The sequence below is a fragment of the Pteronotus mesoamericanus genome, unplaced genomic scaffold (assembly GCF_021234165.1).
Source record: "Pteronotus mesoamericanus isolate MK-2021 breed Mesoamerican mustached bat unplaced genomic scaffold, CSHL_Meso_final scaffold_128, whole genome shotgun sequence".
NCBI lineage: Eukaryota > Metazoa > Chordata > Mammalia > Chiroptera > Mormoopidae > Pteronotus > Pteronotus mesoamericanus.
The window spans coordinates 2,595,382-2,614,133 of NW_026555305.1; the positions used below are offsets into that span (position 1 = coordinate 2,595,382).

Consider the following 18,752-nt stretch of genomic DNA (forward strand, 5'->3'; position numbering starts at 1 on the left):
CAATGCTGAAGTTTTTGTTTTTGTCGTTGTTTGTTTGTTTATAGAGAAGGGAGAAGGGAGGGAGAACGAGAGGGAGAGAAACATCAATGTGTGGTTGCCTCTCACACACCGCTGCTGGGGACCTGGTCCCCAACCCAGGCTCGTGTCCTGACTGGGAATGGAACCGGTGACCTTTAGGTTCAGGCCGGCACTCAGCCCCCTGAGCCACACCAGCCTGGGGCCAATGCAGAAGTTTCAAAACACAGGCAACAGGTGCTGTGTGCGTATACACCTAACTGCACAAAGGTACAACGGTGTGACAAAGCTGAGGGGGCCCTCGTGGTGACCCCCAGGAGTGGGGCAGAAGGCGTGCAATCAGGACAGTGTTATCTGTCATGTTTTTTGTTTGTTAAGCCAGGAGATGGAGACCATGGGGTCAATATATTCACTATCTGTTCTTTTCCTACACGTCAGAAATACTTCATCGTACAGCACAGATAAAAGTTTGACCCACCGATTCCACTTCTGGGCTTTTATTCTAAGGAAATAACTGGACAAGTGTTAAAATATTTATGAAGATGTGGGTTGTGGCATGGCTTAAAAAACAGAAAAATAGGGAAAGCTTTAATGTCCAACAATAGACGGTCGGTTGGATCAACTACACAGCATAGCCACCAGGTGGAATGACAATTACTAATAGTTACTGAGCTCTTTGCACATGCAAATCACTTTCCAAGTGGCCCTGGGAGGGAGGGGCTATTACCCCACTTTACAGATGAGCAGAGAGGCTGACGGGAGGGCTGCAACGGGCCATGAGACTGTCAAGTTCTGGGCTGCATTGCACACCCAGGATCCAGATGGTTCCGCACCTCCCGACAGCCTGGTGAGAGGCAGTTCAGAGGCCGAGCGTAGCGGTGATGAACCTGGAAGATGTCACACAAGCTACAAGGAGCCAGACACCAAAAGTCATATATGATTTTTTATTATATTGCTAGGAAATATCCGGAACGGGCAAATCCATGGGGACGGAGGGCAGATTCGTGACGGCCAGAGGCTGGGGGAGGTGAGAGCGGGTATGCGGTTTCCGTTTCAGTTAAAGTTCGGGGATCATGCGTATACATAATGCCATTGATTTGCACACTTGAAAGTCATTAACATGGTAAATGTGACTTTATGCATGTTTTACCACCAAAAAGAGAGCGAGAGAGCGAGAGAAAGAAAGAGAGAGAGAGAGAATAAAGAATTTCCATGGGAGTCCTGGCTGGTGTGGCTCAGTGGACAGAGTGCCGGCAAACCAAAGGATCACAGGTTCGATTCCCAGTCACGGCACATGCCTGGGTTGCAGGCCAGCTCCCCAGTTGGGCTGCGTGAGAGGCAACCGATCGTTGTACCTCCCGCACATCGATGTTTCTCTCCTTCTCTTTCTCTCTCCCTTCTCCTCTCTCAAAAACTAAATAAATAAGATCTTAAAAAAAAAAATTACCATGGGGATGCAGTGAAAATATAGATTCCAAGACAGCCTTCAGAATGCACAGTTGAGGATTCAGCAGTAAATCATTTTGCCCCAGGTGTGGCCTGTGGCCCAGCAGCAGCCAGCAGAAGACACGGGAACTGGGTAGGGAGGCAGAACGTCTGCCCCAGCCCAGACTGCCTGCATCGGAAGCGCCCGGACCGAGGACTGCAACGCTCTGGCACGTGGGAGAAGTGTGCCTTCGAAGACACCTTTCCGTGATGGAAGGAAACTTGACTCGGGGTGGTGAACACACAATGCAATATATGGATGATACGGTAGAGAACTGTACCTTGAAACCTATATAATTCTATTAACCAATGTCACCTCAATACATTCAATGAAAAAAAATGCCTTTCTGGGTGGTTTCCTCATACTACCCATTCACAGGCTGCAGGGACACTGTGGGGTCTGTGTCTCTCAAGGTGCTGCGTGGCTAATTTTTTCCCCCCTGCAGTTGCCAGGACCAACAATCAGTAGCAGCCCAGGTACCAAAAAATTATGCTTCCAAAATCTGTTGATGTCAGTTCCCACGTAGAACAATCAAGATGCCCTACGTGTGCCTCTCACTACAGAAGCCATTTTTTGCATGGCTAATTATTAAGAAGAAAAGCTGTTATGCCCTGGCTGGTGTGGCTCAGTGGATTGAGCACTGGCCTGAGAACCACGGGGTTGCTGGTTCGATTCCCAGTCAGGACACATGTCTGGGTCACGAGCCAGGTCCGCAGTAGGGGGCGCGCAAGAGGCAACCACACATATATGTTTCTGTCCTTCTCTTTCTCCCTCCCTTCCCCTCTGTCTAAAAATAAATAAATAAAATCTTCAACAGAAGAAGAAGCAGAAGCAGAAAATCTAGTTATAAAGCAGTAAATTCAGAATGGACATATTTTGAAGGGAAAGGGATATCTATGTATATATAAGTTGAATGATTGGGGGGAGGCAGTGGAGAAAAAGGAACCCTTGTACACTATTGGTGAGAATGTAAATTCCACAGAAAACGATACGGAAGTTCCTCAAAAAGTTACAAACAGAGCCCTGACCACCGTGGCTTGCTCGGTTGGGCTTCATCCCGCTAAGCGGAAAGGTCACTATTTCGGTTTCTGTTCAGAGCACATACATGAGCTGTGGGTTTGGTCACCCTCATCAATGTTTCTCTATCACATCAATGTTCCTTTCCCACCCTTTCTCCCTCCCTTTCCCTCTCTCTAAAAATAAATAAATCCTTCTAAACATTAAAAATGAAGCTACTATTTGATCCAGTGGTTCCACTTCCAGGTACATATCCAAAGGAAATGAAGTCACTATCATAAAGGGACACCTGCACCACCATGTTTATTGCAGCCTTATTCACAGGGGCCAAGACATGGAAAGAACCTAAGTGTCCCTCAGCTGATGAACGGCTAAAGACAGTATGGTTTATCACGCACTGAAATCTTACTGAGAAACGAGGAAGAAGAAAATATCGCCACTTGCAACAACAAGGGTAAACCAAGAGGGCATTATGCTGGGTAAAATGACAGAGAAAGGCAAATATGTACAATATCACTAATACGTGGGATCAAGAGGAATATCGAAGTCGTAGAAACAAAGAGTGAAACAGTGGTTACCAGAGGCTGGGAGTGGGGAAAATGGGGAAAAGCTGGTCAAAGAGCACACACTTCCAGCTGTAGGCTGAGCGAGCTGTGAAGATGTCATGCACAGCAAGGTGACCTTAGTTAATAATAGGACATTGTGTATTTCAAATTTGCCAAGAGAGTAGATCTCCAGTTTTCTCACTACGCACACAGAAAAGGGTAACTATGTGATATACTGGATGTGTTGACTAGCTTGATTGTGGTGATCATTTCACAGTGTGTACATACACCAGATCATCACACTGGACAATCTAAATACATATGATTTTTAATTTTTTAAAAGATTTTATTTATTTATTTATTTTTAGAGAGGAGAAGAGAAAGAGAAAGAGAGAGAGAAACATTAATGTGTGGTTGCATTTCACGCATCCTCTTCTGGGGACCTGGCCCGCAACCCAGGCCTGTGCTCTGACTGGGAATCGAACCAGGGACCCTTTGGTTCACAGGCCGGTGCTCAGTCCACTGAGCCACACCAGCTAGAGCTGACTTTTGTTTTAAAAGACTTTATTTACTTACTTTTAGAGACGGGAGAAGGGAGGGAGAAAGAGAAGACGAGAAACATCAAATGTGTGAGAGATACATCAATCAGTTGCCTCTCACATGCCCCCGCTGGGGACCTGGCCCACAACCCAGGCCTGTGCCCTGACTGGGAATTGAACCGGCCACCTTTTGGTTCACAGGCTGGCGCTCAGCCCACTGAGCTACACCAGCCAGGGCGAAATATATATGATTTTTGATTGTCAATCATATCCCAATAAAACAGGGAAACATATAAAGGATTGGGGGGAGCTGTCTCTCTATTTTCATGTGTTACTCATGTAAAAAACACTGTACATGATAATACAATGTGTTGCACACTATATGTTAATACACATATATCTCTATCCATAGGTATATCCAGGCATATGCATATGCACACGAACACACATGTACCTGCATCATCACCATCCTCCTCATCACCACCCTCACCATCATCATCCTGCTCAAAACTCTGCAATGGATTCACACCTCAGGAGCCAGCCTCCAAGGTGACCCCCAGCCACTGCCCCCTGTTCTAGGATTCCCAGCCTCGTGTAGCCTCTTCCACGCTCAGCAGGGCTGAGCTGTGTAACCAAAAGCAAAAACGAGGGCTTAGTTCATCAAAGCCACATGGCTTCCGCCTTGCTCCTTCTGGAACGAGGGCTCTGGGGGAACTTGCCGTTATTCGAGAGGTCATTGAAACCACTCTGTGGAGAAGTCCACAAGTCCAGGAAACGAGGCCTTAGGCCAAGAGCCAGAGGGGAACTGAAACTTCCTGCCAACAGTTTGACGGTCACGTGAGTGGGCCAACCTGGAACAGCTTCCTGCCTCTCCCAAGCCCTTGCATGATTATGCCCCGTTGACATCCTCCCCCCCACCCCCGCTTAAGCCTCTCCCGAATTTCTGACCCACAGAAACCAAGGGAGATCATAGATGTTTATTGCTGTTTTAGGCAGCTGTAGTTAATTGATACCCATCTCCATTAAAATCCCATGTCCTTACAATGTCCCCCCATTATTTCCCCGATCTTATCCTTAGCTCTTCTCCCCGTCGTTGCTCATTCCCACCCTGTTCTCCTTGGTCTTGTTGCTGGAGGCTGAACTTCCTTCTTCTCAGGGTGTTTCCCTGCTGTTGTCTCTGCAAGGAAGCTCCTGTCTCACTTCCTTCAGGTCTGTGCTCCCATGTCGCCTGCTCAGGGAGGCCACCCCTGATGGCCCTGGTTGGAGGAACCCTCCAGACCCAGCCATTTCTTTATTCTGCTGTTTTATAGCCCCAGGACCCACTGCATGATCATGCAGTGGGTCCCAGAGCAAAACGAAAATGCAGAGCACCTTGTTCGGAACACATGAAGAATGGTGGCCGTGGCTGGTGTGGCTCAGTGGGCTGAGCGCTGGCCTGTGGACCAAGGGGTCGCCGGTTCGATTCCCAATCAGGGCACAGGCCAGGGTTGTGGGCCAGGTCCCCAGTAGGGGGCGCGCGAGAGGCAACTGCACATTGACGTTTCTCTCCCTCTCTTTCTCCCTCCCTTCCCCTCTCCCTAGAAATAGATAAAACTAAAATCTTAAAAAAAGAATAAAAAGAATTTTGTCCTGGCCAATGAGGCTCAGTTGGAGCGCAGCCCCGGAACCGAAGGACTGCGGGTTCAATACCTGGTCAGGGCGCCCCTCGGGGTGGGTTGATCCTGCGTGCCTGATTAGGGTGTGTCCCGAAGGCGACCAAACGGCACTTTTCACATCCACGTTTCTCTTTCTCCCTTCCTCTTTCTCTAAAGCAATGAAAAAAAAAAAAAGTCCTCAGGTGAAGATAAAACAATGTATTAAGAATTTTATGATGAGGACAGCAGAACACGAAACCCATGCCACACCCTGGGTGACGGTGCAGGTCACACGCCTGGGAGGCTGGTGATGCACAGCACATATCCCCGCCTGACGTTCTATATTCCTCTGTTTACTTGTTGGTTGTCTTTCTCTCCAGCTAGAATATAAGCTCTAGGAGGACAGGGACCTTGTTATGTTCACAGCTGAGCCTCCAACATCAAGGGCGGTGCCCTGTACCCCATCTCATCAAGCTCTGCAGAAGGAGTAAATGAAGAACAAAAGCTCCAGCAGTCTGAACCTGGGGGGTTTGCCGGGCTTGGTGAAAAGGGAAGGGGTGAAGAGATACAAACTGGCAGTTACAAAACAGTCATGGGGATGCAAAGTACAGCGTAGGGAACATAGTCCCTACTACTGTAACAACTATGCAAGGCATCAGGTGGGTACCAAACTTACCAGGGGATCATTTCATAATCTATATCAATATCTAATTACTATGCCACACACCTGAAACTAATAATATTGTACGGCACTGTCATTGCAAAAATTTTTTCAAAAGTCTGATCCTCCCTGGCCGGTGTGGCTCGGTTGGTTGGAGCATCATCCCATAACCGAAAGGTTGTGGGTTTGATCCCTGGTCAGGTCACGAATGATCCCTGTTCCAGGCACGTATGGGAGGCAACCAATCGATGCTTCCCTCTCACATCGATGTTTCGCTCTCTCTCTTGCCCTCTCTCTTTAAAAGGAATGAAAAGAAAAAATGTAATAAAAAATAAATGAAAACTCTGATCCTGAAGGAGAGAACATGCCCTCAAAACAGGGCTGCTACTTCATAGAACGGGAAAAAATCTTTGCAAAACATAGAGAACTGGTCACTAGAAACTACAAAGGACACTTACATTTTTTCATCCTCACTGGAGGACATGCTCACTGATTTTAAAGAGAAGGGAAAGGAAAAGGAGAGACAGAGGGAGAGAAACATTATTGTGAGAGAGAAACAACGATCAGGTGCTTCCTGCACCAGCGCCCTGACCCAGGACTGAACCCACAGCCCAGGCATGTGCCCTGACCAGCAACTGAACCCAAGAACTTTTGGCTGGCAGGCTGACTCTTGTTAGGGTGATCGACACTGGCTGCGAAAGAATACACAAAAAGAAGTGTGGAGATTAAAGTTAGTATTCCCTCTCCAACAAAGGACAGGGGTGTGGTGTGGAGAGATCCACCCGCACACACTGAGGGGTGGAGGCTTCGAGGTTTTTTGGATTGTAATTGGATTAAAAAAGGGTGGGGTTTGCCGGTTGGGCTGTTGGGGCTTTGTAACAGAAGGCTGAAGTTTGTTCCAATGTTATCTTCTGCCTGTGGCTGTAGGGAGTGGTTAGTTCTGTTTCTGCTTCCAGTACTTTCCAGTTCTGAGGCAGAAGAGTAAAATGGGAGTCAGGATTGACAAGGTCACAGGCCTGCTCAGCAAAAGTTGCCAAGATAGCAAATGGCTCAGATTTTATCCTTTCATTCCTCCTGGTTTTCAAATGGATTCATTCTTAATGACCTGGCTGGTTTTAGTTTTGGGGAGTAGGGACGAAGTTCTCTTTTTCTGTAACTACTTCTGGCGGGCTAGGGGTGTAGAGCTGTCGCTGCCTGTGGGTCCAGGTGTGGGTCACGAAGGGAAGAGCATGGGATTAGACAGCCTGTGAAGCAAGAGCTATGGCTGGAGGCCATTGGCGGAGGGAATCTCCCAGAGCCTGGATGCTCCCTTGAATAAAGGATATGAGATATTTGAAGAGACATGGCCTAAAAACAAGAATAAAGAAAAAAGCTGCTCTAGGTCTTAGGAAGAGAGTTAGCCAGGAAAACCAGGACCAGATATTTGTCTTAAAATCCCCAAAAAAGGAGAGGTGGAGTAGTAGATAAATTCTGTATGACTGACACTGCATTAGTAGTTCTCAATAATTCCAAGTTAAAGTATGAAAGAAAAAACGAAACATTAGCTTGGAAGAAAACTAGAGAAACTAGGATTCAATCAGTTTGTGGGTGACAGTTGGACCTTGTGATTTCCATTAAAACACAATTTCTCTCCCAAAAATCACCCTCATTTTATTAAAGACACTTGTATATAAGCCCAGTTTCAATTTGGCCTGATTATTTGCATGAACACAACAAGAATAGCAATTGATCGTATAGGCTCTTTTAAATCTGCTTTGCTGGAATTTTGCAGGGAACCTTCAGACTGAGCTTTAGTCAGCCTCTCAGGGCAAAGAAGCCAAGTCACATAGTTGCAATCTGGCTTTGCCTGCAATACCTATAAGTTTGGGTGGATTCCTCAGGTTCTTGAGGTCTCCAAAATGTCTTGAGGTTCCTTCCTTGCTATCTTTCAGGAAAGCAACTTTTATTCCTTACATGGAAAGGCTGCCAGGAACCACATGACCAAGCAAGGGACCAGGCTATTTCTCCAAGGGGCTCTTATTGGCTTTGAAAGTCAATCCTAACTCATTAAGGCTTTCTGGTGACATCCAGAGTCCAGGCGTGACTTCCGATCATGATGTTCCAGACAAAGACTTTGTTAAGAAAACCACATTTGGAAACTGATGCTATTATAAACAGAGTAGATTCTTATTGGATTTATGCAAACAAACATATTGCCATGAAAATAATACTCACTCATTAAGAGTTGCCAAATAATGGAGGGATTAGGTAGGAAGAAAAACATAAATATTTCATTATTGCTTATGCAGGTATAATTTACCAATTGTTCTAGGGGAAAAAGTTTCCTTATATCTGGAAAACAAAAAGATTTAAAATTAGCAATATTCTGAACAAAGTCATAAGAATAACAATTATCTTTAGTTCATTTAGTCCCATATAAGTAATTTTGTTTGTCTTGATTGTTTGCCAGTATTTCCATGAAGCTAGTTATTCCTCAGGGTTCTCTAAATCTTCCTTTACTTTGAAGATAAGATCAACTTAGATACTATAATTTAGAGTCAGCCAGAGCCCTTTTCATGAACCTATGCAAAGATGCATTTGCAAATAATTTAGAATCAAACAGTGACTGCTTATAAATGACCAAATTTAAAATGACACGGTAATAGATTTGATTAGAATGTAATTGGTAAAGACTTTTGCTTTTCTGTAAGATATGACATTGCAAGATAACAGTTTCTTGATATATAATAAGTACTATGAAATGACATAAAAGAACAATATAAAGCTCGTATTCTTAGATTTAACGCACAATCTTAATATATATAAAGGCCAAAGAGTGTGTGAGGTTTTAAAACGCTGTACAGGACTTATGAGAAGTGTGCAGTGAGCATTGGAAACCACTCATAAATTCCCAATGTGTGGGTTACAAATACCCAGAGTAGCACTGCTTGACGTCCTCACAAGGGACCACCTCTCTTGGCTTCTCTGGCGTCCTTGACAGGACATCTGCTACCCCTGAGAGCTTCCTGTTTGAACTTGATTTTGAATCTTTGCAAGTTCCATCCCGGGGCAGGTTGATATTTCTAGAAAATCTATTTTGATAAAAATATATGTGTACAAATAAAATAGCTATTATTATTCTGTTTGGCAAGGCTTCCCATGTAATTTTGAGCATATTAAATAGGCTAAATTAGTTCAAAAACTTTTCTTTCATAAGCAGAGAGAATAAATCCTTGAGGGATTCAGGGGCCCATTGGAATAACTCAAAGCTATTTCTCAGTTTTTAAAATTTACACTCAGGGAAGGTTGTCAAATATAGTTAACCAAAAAATTATAAATAAACTTTGTGTAAAACACACCTTTTTTTTGGGGGGGGGTAATAATCCTAAAAGACATGACTCAAACTTAAATTGGTTTTAATATCAAATATTTTGTCCAGAACATAGGATTCTGCTTAATTTATATAAGTACTTAATATCTTTAAGCCAATAAAATATTACCCCCTAATTATGCCATCCCGAGGAAGAAAACGCACCACACGTAACACACAAACACATATTATGTAAAGACCACACACATGAAGACTGAACCCATAAAGATCATACACATAAGGAGAATTACTAATTTTTGTAGAGGAAGCACAAGATTTCTCTTACTTGCTTTTGCCAACTGCTAAGAAGACTGGAAGGGAGATGGAAGGTCCTAAATACCAAGCAAGAAGGCCTGTTGAGTCTCTCAATAAAAGCTTTAAAGACTGTTAATGAGTGGTGGAAATACAGTCTCGGCTCCAACGAGTCGCGCAGCAGGGAAGCGCCTGGGCGGGGCTGCGCTGGCCCGGGAAAGGTCGGAAACCTGGGAGCGAAGGCACGCGCTGCCGCCGGCGGAGCGGGAGTCGCAGTCCAACCGACTGAGAGATACAGAGATGGATGTATCTGCCCTGTGCCTGGGGGCGACCTCACCAATGGCGACAGCACCAGCCGGACGCCCTGGGAATGGATTTCAGCCACTCAGACAGCGGACTCAATAGAAAGCCCATCTGAGAGAGCAACACTGGGACGGGGGCTGGGGGGCGGCGAGGGTGGGGCGGGGGAGAATGTTTGAGGGAGAAACCCCTTTGACCCATGGATGTGTTTACGCTGTGCCCTGAGGGCGGCCTTACCCATGACCAGAGCACCACACAAAGGGGAAGGAATAAGGTCCCCTTGGAACATCAGGGGTGATCGGTTCCTGACGCACTGGGCTCCCTGTCCCAGGTGTCACCTGGGGACAGTCGTGTAGCGTGACTCTTGAGTCCAGAGGGCAGCTTTACCTTCTATCTCAGTGCTGACCAAGTGCATTTTTTTTTTCTTCTTGAAGACTTTAGAGAGAGGAGAAGGGAGGGAGAAACGGAGAGAAACGTCAATGTGTGGTTGCCTCTCGTGCGCCCCCTACTGGGGGCCTTGACCCTCAACCCAGGCCTGTGCCCTGACCGGCCATCCAACCAGCAACCCTTTGGTTTGCAGGCCGGCACTCAATCCGCTGAGCTGCCCCATGTTCGGCGAAAACGCATTCTGATGAAGGGTGTAGTCCACGGCTGACAGGTAGATTTCCCCACTCCGACGAGGGCAAGAGAAACTGTAGTGAAAACAACTCCAGGGACCGCCAGAGTCATCAAAGAATGTCACCAGAGACAAATTAAGTGGAGGGAGGGGTGCTGGAGATTGAGGTTTCTTTCTCCACAAATTTAAAACTTTCACAACCTTCACAAACCTTTCTGTAACTTTCACAAACTTTCATATCCCTGTAGGAATAACCATCTTTAGAATAACTCACTTTTAATCCCTGTCTTTCAAAATCACATCTCCAAGCCTTATGCCTTCTATTGTTGAAACCATACAATTTCCAACTTAACTTGAACTTAACTTCTTCTTCTTCTTTTTTTTTTTTTAAGATTTTATGTATTTATTTTAGAGAGAGGGGAAGATAGGGAGAAAGAAAGGGAGAGAAACATCGATTAGTTGCCTCTTGCATGCCTCCAACTGGGGACCAGGCCCGCAATCTGGCCGTGCGCCCTGACTGGGAACTGAGCCTTTCAATTGTGAAACAATGCCCAACCAATTGAGCCACACTGGCCAGGGCTGAACTTCGCTTTTAGAAACCTCAATGTCCAGTGATGAGAAGTAAGCAACCAGGATTCCCTAGAATGACTTTTATGAACACATTCATCACCGTTAGAAACAGGTTCCTCTACTGACAAATACTCTCACTTTCAAGAAACGCACCTCCAAGAAAGCACAAGACATTTATCCACAGCTCCAAATCCACTCCTCAGCCTCTTTGTAATAGCAAGCCAAAAGCGGGTCTAGCAGTCTATGTTTCGGTATTTCATGTTATTTCAAACTACCTAGACAGTCATTAACTTTTATCTGAATTTACTACTTTAGAAAGGAGAGGCTGAAATAAATTAAATTGATTTGCTCAGATATAACCAAGACTGCCCCTCTTTTGACAAGAATTATCTCCCCCAAATTTGTATTTTAAAGATGGCGTGCCCTGGCTTTTGTGGCTCAGTGGATTGAGTGCTGGTCTGTGAACCCCAAGATTGCTGGTTCGATTCCCAGCCAGAGCACATGCCTGGGTTGCGGGCCCGTTCCCTGATGGGGGCGTATGGGAGGTAACCTATTGATGTCTCATACATGGATGTTTCTCTCCCTCTCTGTCTCCCTCCCTTGCCCTCTCTCTAAAAGAAAGATGGCCTAGACACGAGTTCTTGCAAAAGACTAGGTATTTGCACTTCAAATATAAGGGAAAGAAAAAGCGTGTTTCTTTTAGAGGGACTTTGGTTTCATCAGGCGAAGAGGCAGAAACGCGGCTTGAGTTTAAAATGCCACTTTCTTCTCTGCACTGAGAGGCAGGCCCCATTTTTACCGCCTGGGAGGGGGTGAGACTTTCTCCAGTTTGTCCTCTTGTTTTACATCACGGGGACCCAGTGCGCCCAAACCTAGTTGCAGATGGGAGTTGAACGCTTGGATTAGGCAGGTGAGGAATAGCGCCACCCCCTGCTGGGTAGCAGCGATTGGAAAACAAACACGGCAATTACCGTAGCGAGACAGAGGGGAGATGTGGAGAAGGGGGTTGGTAAGGTGAGGCAAACTTGAACAAAGAGGCAGAGTTAGGAGAAAGAGGTGTGGAATCCCCCCTGAAAGTTAAAATCTTGTCTCCTCTCTGGAACTAAACCTAAGGAGCGGGTCCAGGCAGAGACAGGAAGGGTTGAGTTGGAGGATAGTATTATGGTTAAGAGATCCATCCATGGGCCAGTTCCCGATCATCCAGTTTGGATTGAGGCCAGGCTGTGTTGCAACAGGAAATGAAGTGCTTGGGTTTGAGGTCAGTAAGTCCCAGAGCCTTCAAGTTACATCCCAATGGGAAGTCCTTGGGTGGAGTCGACTGAGTATTGCCCATTTTAAAAGGGAAGGAGCCCTGGTTGGTGTGGCTCAGTGGACTGAACACCTGCCTGCAAACCCAAAGGTCACTGGTTGAGTCCCAGCCAGGGCGCGGGCCTGGGTCGTGGTCCAGATCCCCAGCTGGGGGCGTGTGAGAGGCAACCCATTGCTGTGCTTCTTGCACGTCGATATTTCTCTCCTTCTCTTTCTCCCTCCCTTCCCCTCTCTCCAAAAATAAATAAATAAAATCTTTATTTTTTTTATCGTATTTTTTAAAAGATTTTATTTATTTATTTTTGGAGAGAGGGGAAGAGAGGGAGAAAGAGGAGAGAAACGTCAATGTGTGGTTGCCTTTCACGCGCCCCCTACTGGGGATCTGGCCTACAGCCCAGGCCTGTGCCCTGACTGGGAACTGAACCTGCGACCCTTTGCTTTGCAGTCTGGCGCTCAGTCCACGGAGCCCCAGAGTCAGTAGAGATGGAGAAGGATTAGAATCCTCTCTCGGAACCTCACAGAGACTGGGTTAGGGGGTTAGCCTGGGTCAAGCTTCTGCTGCCTGCTGCTCCCCTAGTCACACGTCTCAGGAGGCCGGAGGAGAGGGAACAATAGAGACTGTCCCTGTATAGACCACCAAAATGTTAGGGCGGTCAGTGACAAAGGCTGTGAAAGAATTCGCAACTAGAAGAAAGTGTAGAGAATAAAGCTTTTATTCACTCTCCAAGAAAGGAGAGGGGTGTCAGTGTGGAGAGACCCCCTCCCCCCGGCCAGCACTAAGTGAACGATAAAGTCAGGCCCGTTTGCTCTTGTGGCACCATTTGCCTCGCAGGCCTGTGCCCTTGTTAAACGTGACTGCCATTTCAGTCTTCTGAACATCTGTCTCCAGGATGGGAAATTACCAGGAAGGAAGAACAGAACTAACCACTCCCTGCAGCAGATAACAGAGCAAAAAACTACAGCCTGGTGTTACAACACCAGACAGCCCAGGGGCCCGGGGCCATGCAAGAGCACCCCCACCCTTTTAAAATCCAGCTACAATCCAATAAAAGGTCAAAGCCTCCCCCGCGCAGTGCTGGTGGATCTCTCCACACCGCGCTCCTCTCCTCTCCTCTCTCGGAGTGTGAATAAAAACTTGATTCTCTACAGTTTCTTCTTTTCGTGAATTCTCTCACAGCCTGAGTCACCTAACACTGTGGGGTGGGGGCTTTGAGCTTTGGTTGGATTATAATTGGCCTAAAAAGGGGGGCAGCAGTGCAGTGGAGGTCGTTGCTGTTGTGTGGCCTCTGGCTGCAGTTGGTGTCCATGTTATCTCCTGCCTGTGGCTGCAGGGAGCGGTTAGTTCTGCTCTTGCTTCAGGTAATTTCCACCCCTGGGGACAGAAGCTCAGAAGAGTCGTGTTTAACAAGGTCACACAGGCCTGCTAGGCAAATGGTGCCACAATAGCAAACGAGGCTGGCTTTGGCCTTTCAATGTCCAGCCTAGTGAGACACGCGGGCCAGAGCAAGGAGACTTATATCTTAATTCTAGAAAGGTAATTACAAAATGGGCAAAGGATTTGAATAGACGTTTCTGAAAAGAAGCTCCATACATGGCCAACAAGGACATGCAAAGGGGCTCAACGTCATCAGTCAGTAGGGAAATGCAATTCAAAACCATAATGAGCCCTGGCTGGCGTGGCTCAGAGGGCTGAGCACTGGTCTGCAAACGGAAAGGTTGCTGGTTGGATTCCCAGGTCGGGGCGCATGCCTGGGTTATGGGCTCGGTCCCCAGCTGGAGGCGTATGATAGCCATCCAGTTGGCTGTTTCTCTCACTCGTCAATGTTTGTCTCCCTCTCTTCTCTTCTCTCTAAAAATAAATAAATAAAATCTTAAAAAAGAGAAACCCACAATGAGATACCAGTTCATACCCACTAAGATAGCTGGAATCAAAAAGACAGATAACACCAAGCCTTGTGGAGGATGTTGGGAAATTGGGCCCCTCGTGCTGGCGGGGATGTAAAGCGGTGCAGGCACCGTGAGAAACTGTCCAGGGGTTCCTCACAATGTTAGCATATGACCCAGCAACTCCACTCCCAGGTACCTACCCAAGAGCAATGAAACTCTCTCTCCACATAGACACTGGTACGTGGGCGCTCATTGTAGCGGTATTCACAATAACCCAAAGGGGGCACTAATCCAAATATCTGTCAACTCACAAGTGAATAAACAAAAAGTGTGAAGGAAGCTCGGCCACCGGCCACAGCACAGATGAACCGTGAAAAGATTTTCCTCAGTGAAATAATCCAGACACACACACAAAAGCTAGGTATTGATGTCACATATACATGGTACCTAGAACAGTCAAATACATAGAGACAGGAAGTAGAATGGGGAGAGCTGGAGGCTGAGAGGAGGGAAAAATGACTGGTCATTATTGAATGAGTATAGACTTTCGGTTTGAGAAAGATGAAGTTCTGGAGGTAGATGGTGGTGATGATTGCAAAACGATGTGAATTCTACACTTAAAAATGGTTAGAAGGGTAAAATCCATGCTACATAGATTTTACCACAATAAAAAAAATCTAGAGCAAATTCATGTTCAATGGTGAAACATTGAAAGCTTTTCCTCTGAAGTGAAGAACAAGACAGGGACGCCCCTTAACCACTGCATGCAACCTTGGACTGAACATATAGCCAGTGTAGTGAGGCAAGAAAAACAAATAAAAGGTATAAAAATCAAAAAGAAAGAAACAAGCCCTGACTGGTTGACTCGGTTGGTTGGGTGTCATGCCGCAAAGCAAAAGGTCATGCGTCCGATCAGGACACAGGCCTGGGTTGCGAGGGTCGGTTCCCCCTCGGGGCACATGCAAGAGGTAACCTGTCGATATTTCTCTCTTGCATTAATGTTTCTCTCCTTCTCTTTTTCCCTCCTTTCCCCTCTCTATAAAAATAAATTAATAAAATCTTTACAAAAACAGAAACAAAACTCATATGAGTCATAGACATGATATGATTCATAGATATGATTGTGTAATCCCAAATAAACCCTTTTTTCCAAGAAAATTTTATGTAAATAAAACTGGATTCATTTATTTTATTTTTTTTTTACTGATTTTTAGATGGAAAGAGGAAGAGAGAGAGAAAAACATTAATTTGTTGTTCCACTTGTTGATGCACTCATTGGTTGATTCTTGTATGAGCCCTGACTAGGGATTGAACCCACAACCTTGGCATATTGAGATGATGCTCTAACCAACTGAGCTACTGGGCCAGGGCCCAAAGAAGCTCTTGGTAAAGTATCATAATTAACAAGAATTTAGCAAGGTTGCTGGATACCAAAGCAACATTTGAACATCAATCATACGTAAACTTATCTGTGTGTCGAGAGTCCCCAAGATCATCTCATGATTGGATAGTCTCCAGGAGGCCTAATAGGACTGAGCATAGAGTTGTACTCATGGCTAATATTTATTACAATGATTCAGGATCACAAGGGGAAAAGTCATAGGCAGTGACTGGAGAGATCCCTGAGCAGGTTTTCTTAGGCTTTCTCCCCGAGGGTCACACAGAATTCGCTCTTCCCCAGAAACAAAAGTGCGGCAACATGTGTGTGATGTTTCTCCCCAAGGGGGTGCATTAGAGAATCAGAGTCCCAGGTTTTTATTGGCCACTTGTCATGGAGGCACCCTATGCCTAGGACATACCAAAATTCCAGTCTCCAGGAAGGAAAGCAGGCGTTCAGCATAAACCACACGGTTTGCACAGACTATCCGGGCACAGTGAGCCCCTCAGAATGATTTGACAACCAAATCCCCAGACACCAACAAGGAGACCAACCTCGCAAGCAGGTTAGCTGATTCAGGTCTGTTACGTTAACGCTTTTTGTACAGCCATTGTCAACGTTCTAAAATAAACACTCAAGCAAATATGGATTACAGTCGCTTTTATAAATATCCAGCAGCAAGGAATAAATCCAAGAAAATATGGGCAAGACCTCTCCAAGAAAAACCTGTAAAGCCTTAGGAGAAATTAAAGCAGATCACATAAAAGACTATATATACCATGTTCATGGATTGGAAGCGAGAAGGGAGATGGTGGGATGGGAGATTTAAGGACAATGAAAACTGTTTGGGTCATGCTGTTCCCATTTTCCTTTCCCTTCCCAATGCAGAGGTAGTAAAGGGTGGGAACACAGGGGTGGTGGGCACAGCCAGCTCAATATATCTTCTTATTTGTTCAATGTAAATAATCTCAACTATGTTAGCTGCTGTAACTGTCTCCTTCCAGGTTTGCTGTTTTCCAGAGATCTTGAGCACTCAATTGTGTGTTTTTAGCTTTTTCTAGAATTTGGGTGGATGGGCGCGCACGCGCGCGCACGCACACACACACACACAGAAGGAGAGAGAAAGAAAGAGAGAGAGACAGAGAGAGGAAGTGGGTGAGAGGGAGAAGTGTATATGCATTTGTGTAAAGTTGGATGATGTGGTAGACAGAATAATATCACGCTCAAAGATATCCTCAACTCCCAGTCCTTGGGACCTGTGAATATTACTTTATATGGCAAAATGTGGTTAAGGTAAGGACCTTGAGAGGATGATCTTATCCTGGATGACCCCAATGAGCCCTTAACGCCATCATGCGCCTTATGGGAGAGAAGCAGAAGGTGATTAGAGACCCAGAGAGGAGAATGCAGAGCAACTGAAGGGATCCAGCCACAAGCTCAGGCAGGCCTGCGGCCACCGGGGGCTGAAATAGGCAGGAAGGATCCTCCCCTACAGCCCCCAGAGGGAGCCTGGCCCCACCCACAACTTGATTTCAGCACAGCAAAACTGCTGTTCAACTCCAGTTGCCAGCACTGTAAGGGGACAAATTTATGCTGTTTTTCAGCCACTAGATTTGTGGGAATTTCTTATGGCAGCCAAAGGAGGCTAACACAGATGGTGGATGAAATGGATTGGATCCATGGAAAGTGGATCATTGAACTGGCTGATGGAATGTAAGGTATGTGGGAAGGGGGAACTGTTTAGAATGAATCAGAGAATGATGGGTGAATCAAACAGTGTGGGTGGATGGGAGAAGCGTTGAATGGATGGGGAGCCTTGGAGAGCGGGAGGAAGCTCTCAATTAAAGAGGACTGGATAGAGAGGCGGGTGGGTGGAGAGATGGATGGAATGAATCAAGGCAAGAACGTGTCCCCAGATGAATGGATGACTGGGGTGGAAGGCTGGATGGGTGGACATATAGATGGGTATTTGGGAAGGAAGCGTGGCAGGTTGAAAAATACCAGATTTTGCCCTGGCTGGTGCGGCTCAGCGGATTGGGTGCCGGCCTGCAAACCAAAGGGTCACTGGTTCGATTCCCAGTCAGGGCACAGGCCTGGGTAGCAAACCAGGCCCCAGTAGGGGGTGCATGAGAGGCAACCACACATGGATGTTTCTCTCCCTCTCTTTCTCCCTCCCTTCCTCTCCCTCTGAAAGTAAGTAAAAATTTTTTTTTAAATAAACACATAAATATAAATAAAATCATACAGACCTAGGTCCTGACCTCAGCTTCTCCATTCAGTCACGGAGTGACATTGGACAAGCCTGGTGGTGATGGGGACACTCCCCTCAGGAACTGATCACCTGGGGAGAGTGCATTTGGCCGATGCGTCCAGGTGTGTAGGTCCTGGAACTACTATTTTTCCGGTTAGAGGTCAGCCCCCAGCCAATGGCTATGCATGGCGGCGGCGGCAGCAGGGTTAACGCATTTCCACCCACTCTGGGGCTGCTCCAAAGGCCATCTTTAAAAAAAACTTTGAGACCAGCCCTGGCCAGCTCAGTTGGTTAGAGCATCGTCCCCTACACACGATTGTGGGTTCGATCCCTGGTCAGGGCACCTACCTAGGTCGCTGGTTCAATCCCTGGTCAGGGTGCATATGGGAGGCAACTAATCAATCCTTCTCTCTCTCCCCACGTCCTCTCTCTCCCTAAAATGAATAAATATATCCTCTGGTAAGAATTTAAAAAAAAAAAAATTTGAGACCAGCCCTGGATAGATAGCTCAGTGGGTTGGAACATAGTCCCCACTCTGCCAAGGTTGCGGGTTTCAGCCCCAGTCCGGGCACGTACGAGAAGCAACCAATGAGCGTATAAATAAGTGGAACAACAAATCAAGTCTCTCTCTCGCTTGCTCTTTTTCTCTCCCTTGCTCTGTCTCTCTCAAGTCAATAAATTAAAACTTAATAAAATTGGGAACACATTCACATGACATGAAATTCACCACACCAAGGCCTTGAAGGTGTGTAGCTTAGGGGCCTCGAAAGCACAGTCACATTGCAACCACCATCACCCCCGTCTACTTCTAAAATATGTTCGCCTCCCCAGAGGAAGTGATGAAGCAATCACAGCCCGCTTACCCCAGCCCCTGGCAGCCACCAACCTACTTTCTGTTTCTACGGACTTGTATCTCTGGGAAACCTTTGCTTGATCCGACCGTT

The 18,752-nt window shown here is 46.2% G+C and overlaps 1 non-coding gene across 1 annotated transcript; it reads right to left on the bottom strand.

The window, feature by feature from the left end:
* Nucleotides 1–1,942: 1,942 nt before the first annotated feature.
* Nucleotides 1,943–2,075, bottom strand: LOC129082635 (U11 spliceosomal RNA). Its single transcript, XR_008530429.1, has one exon. It is a non-coding gene; the product is annotated as a U11 spliceosomal RNA (small nuclear RNA).
* Nucleotides 2,076–18,752: the final 16,677 nt, after the last annotated feature.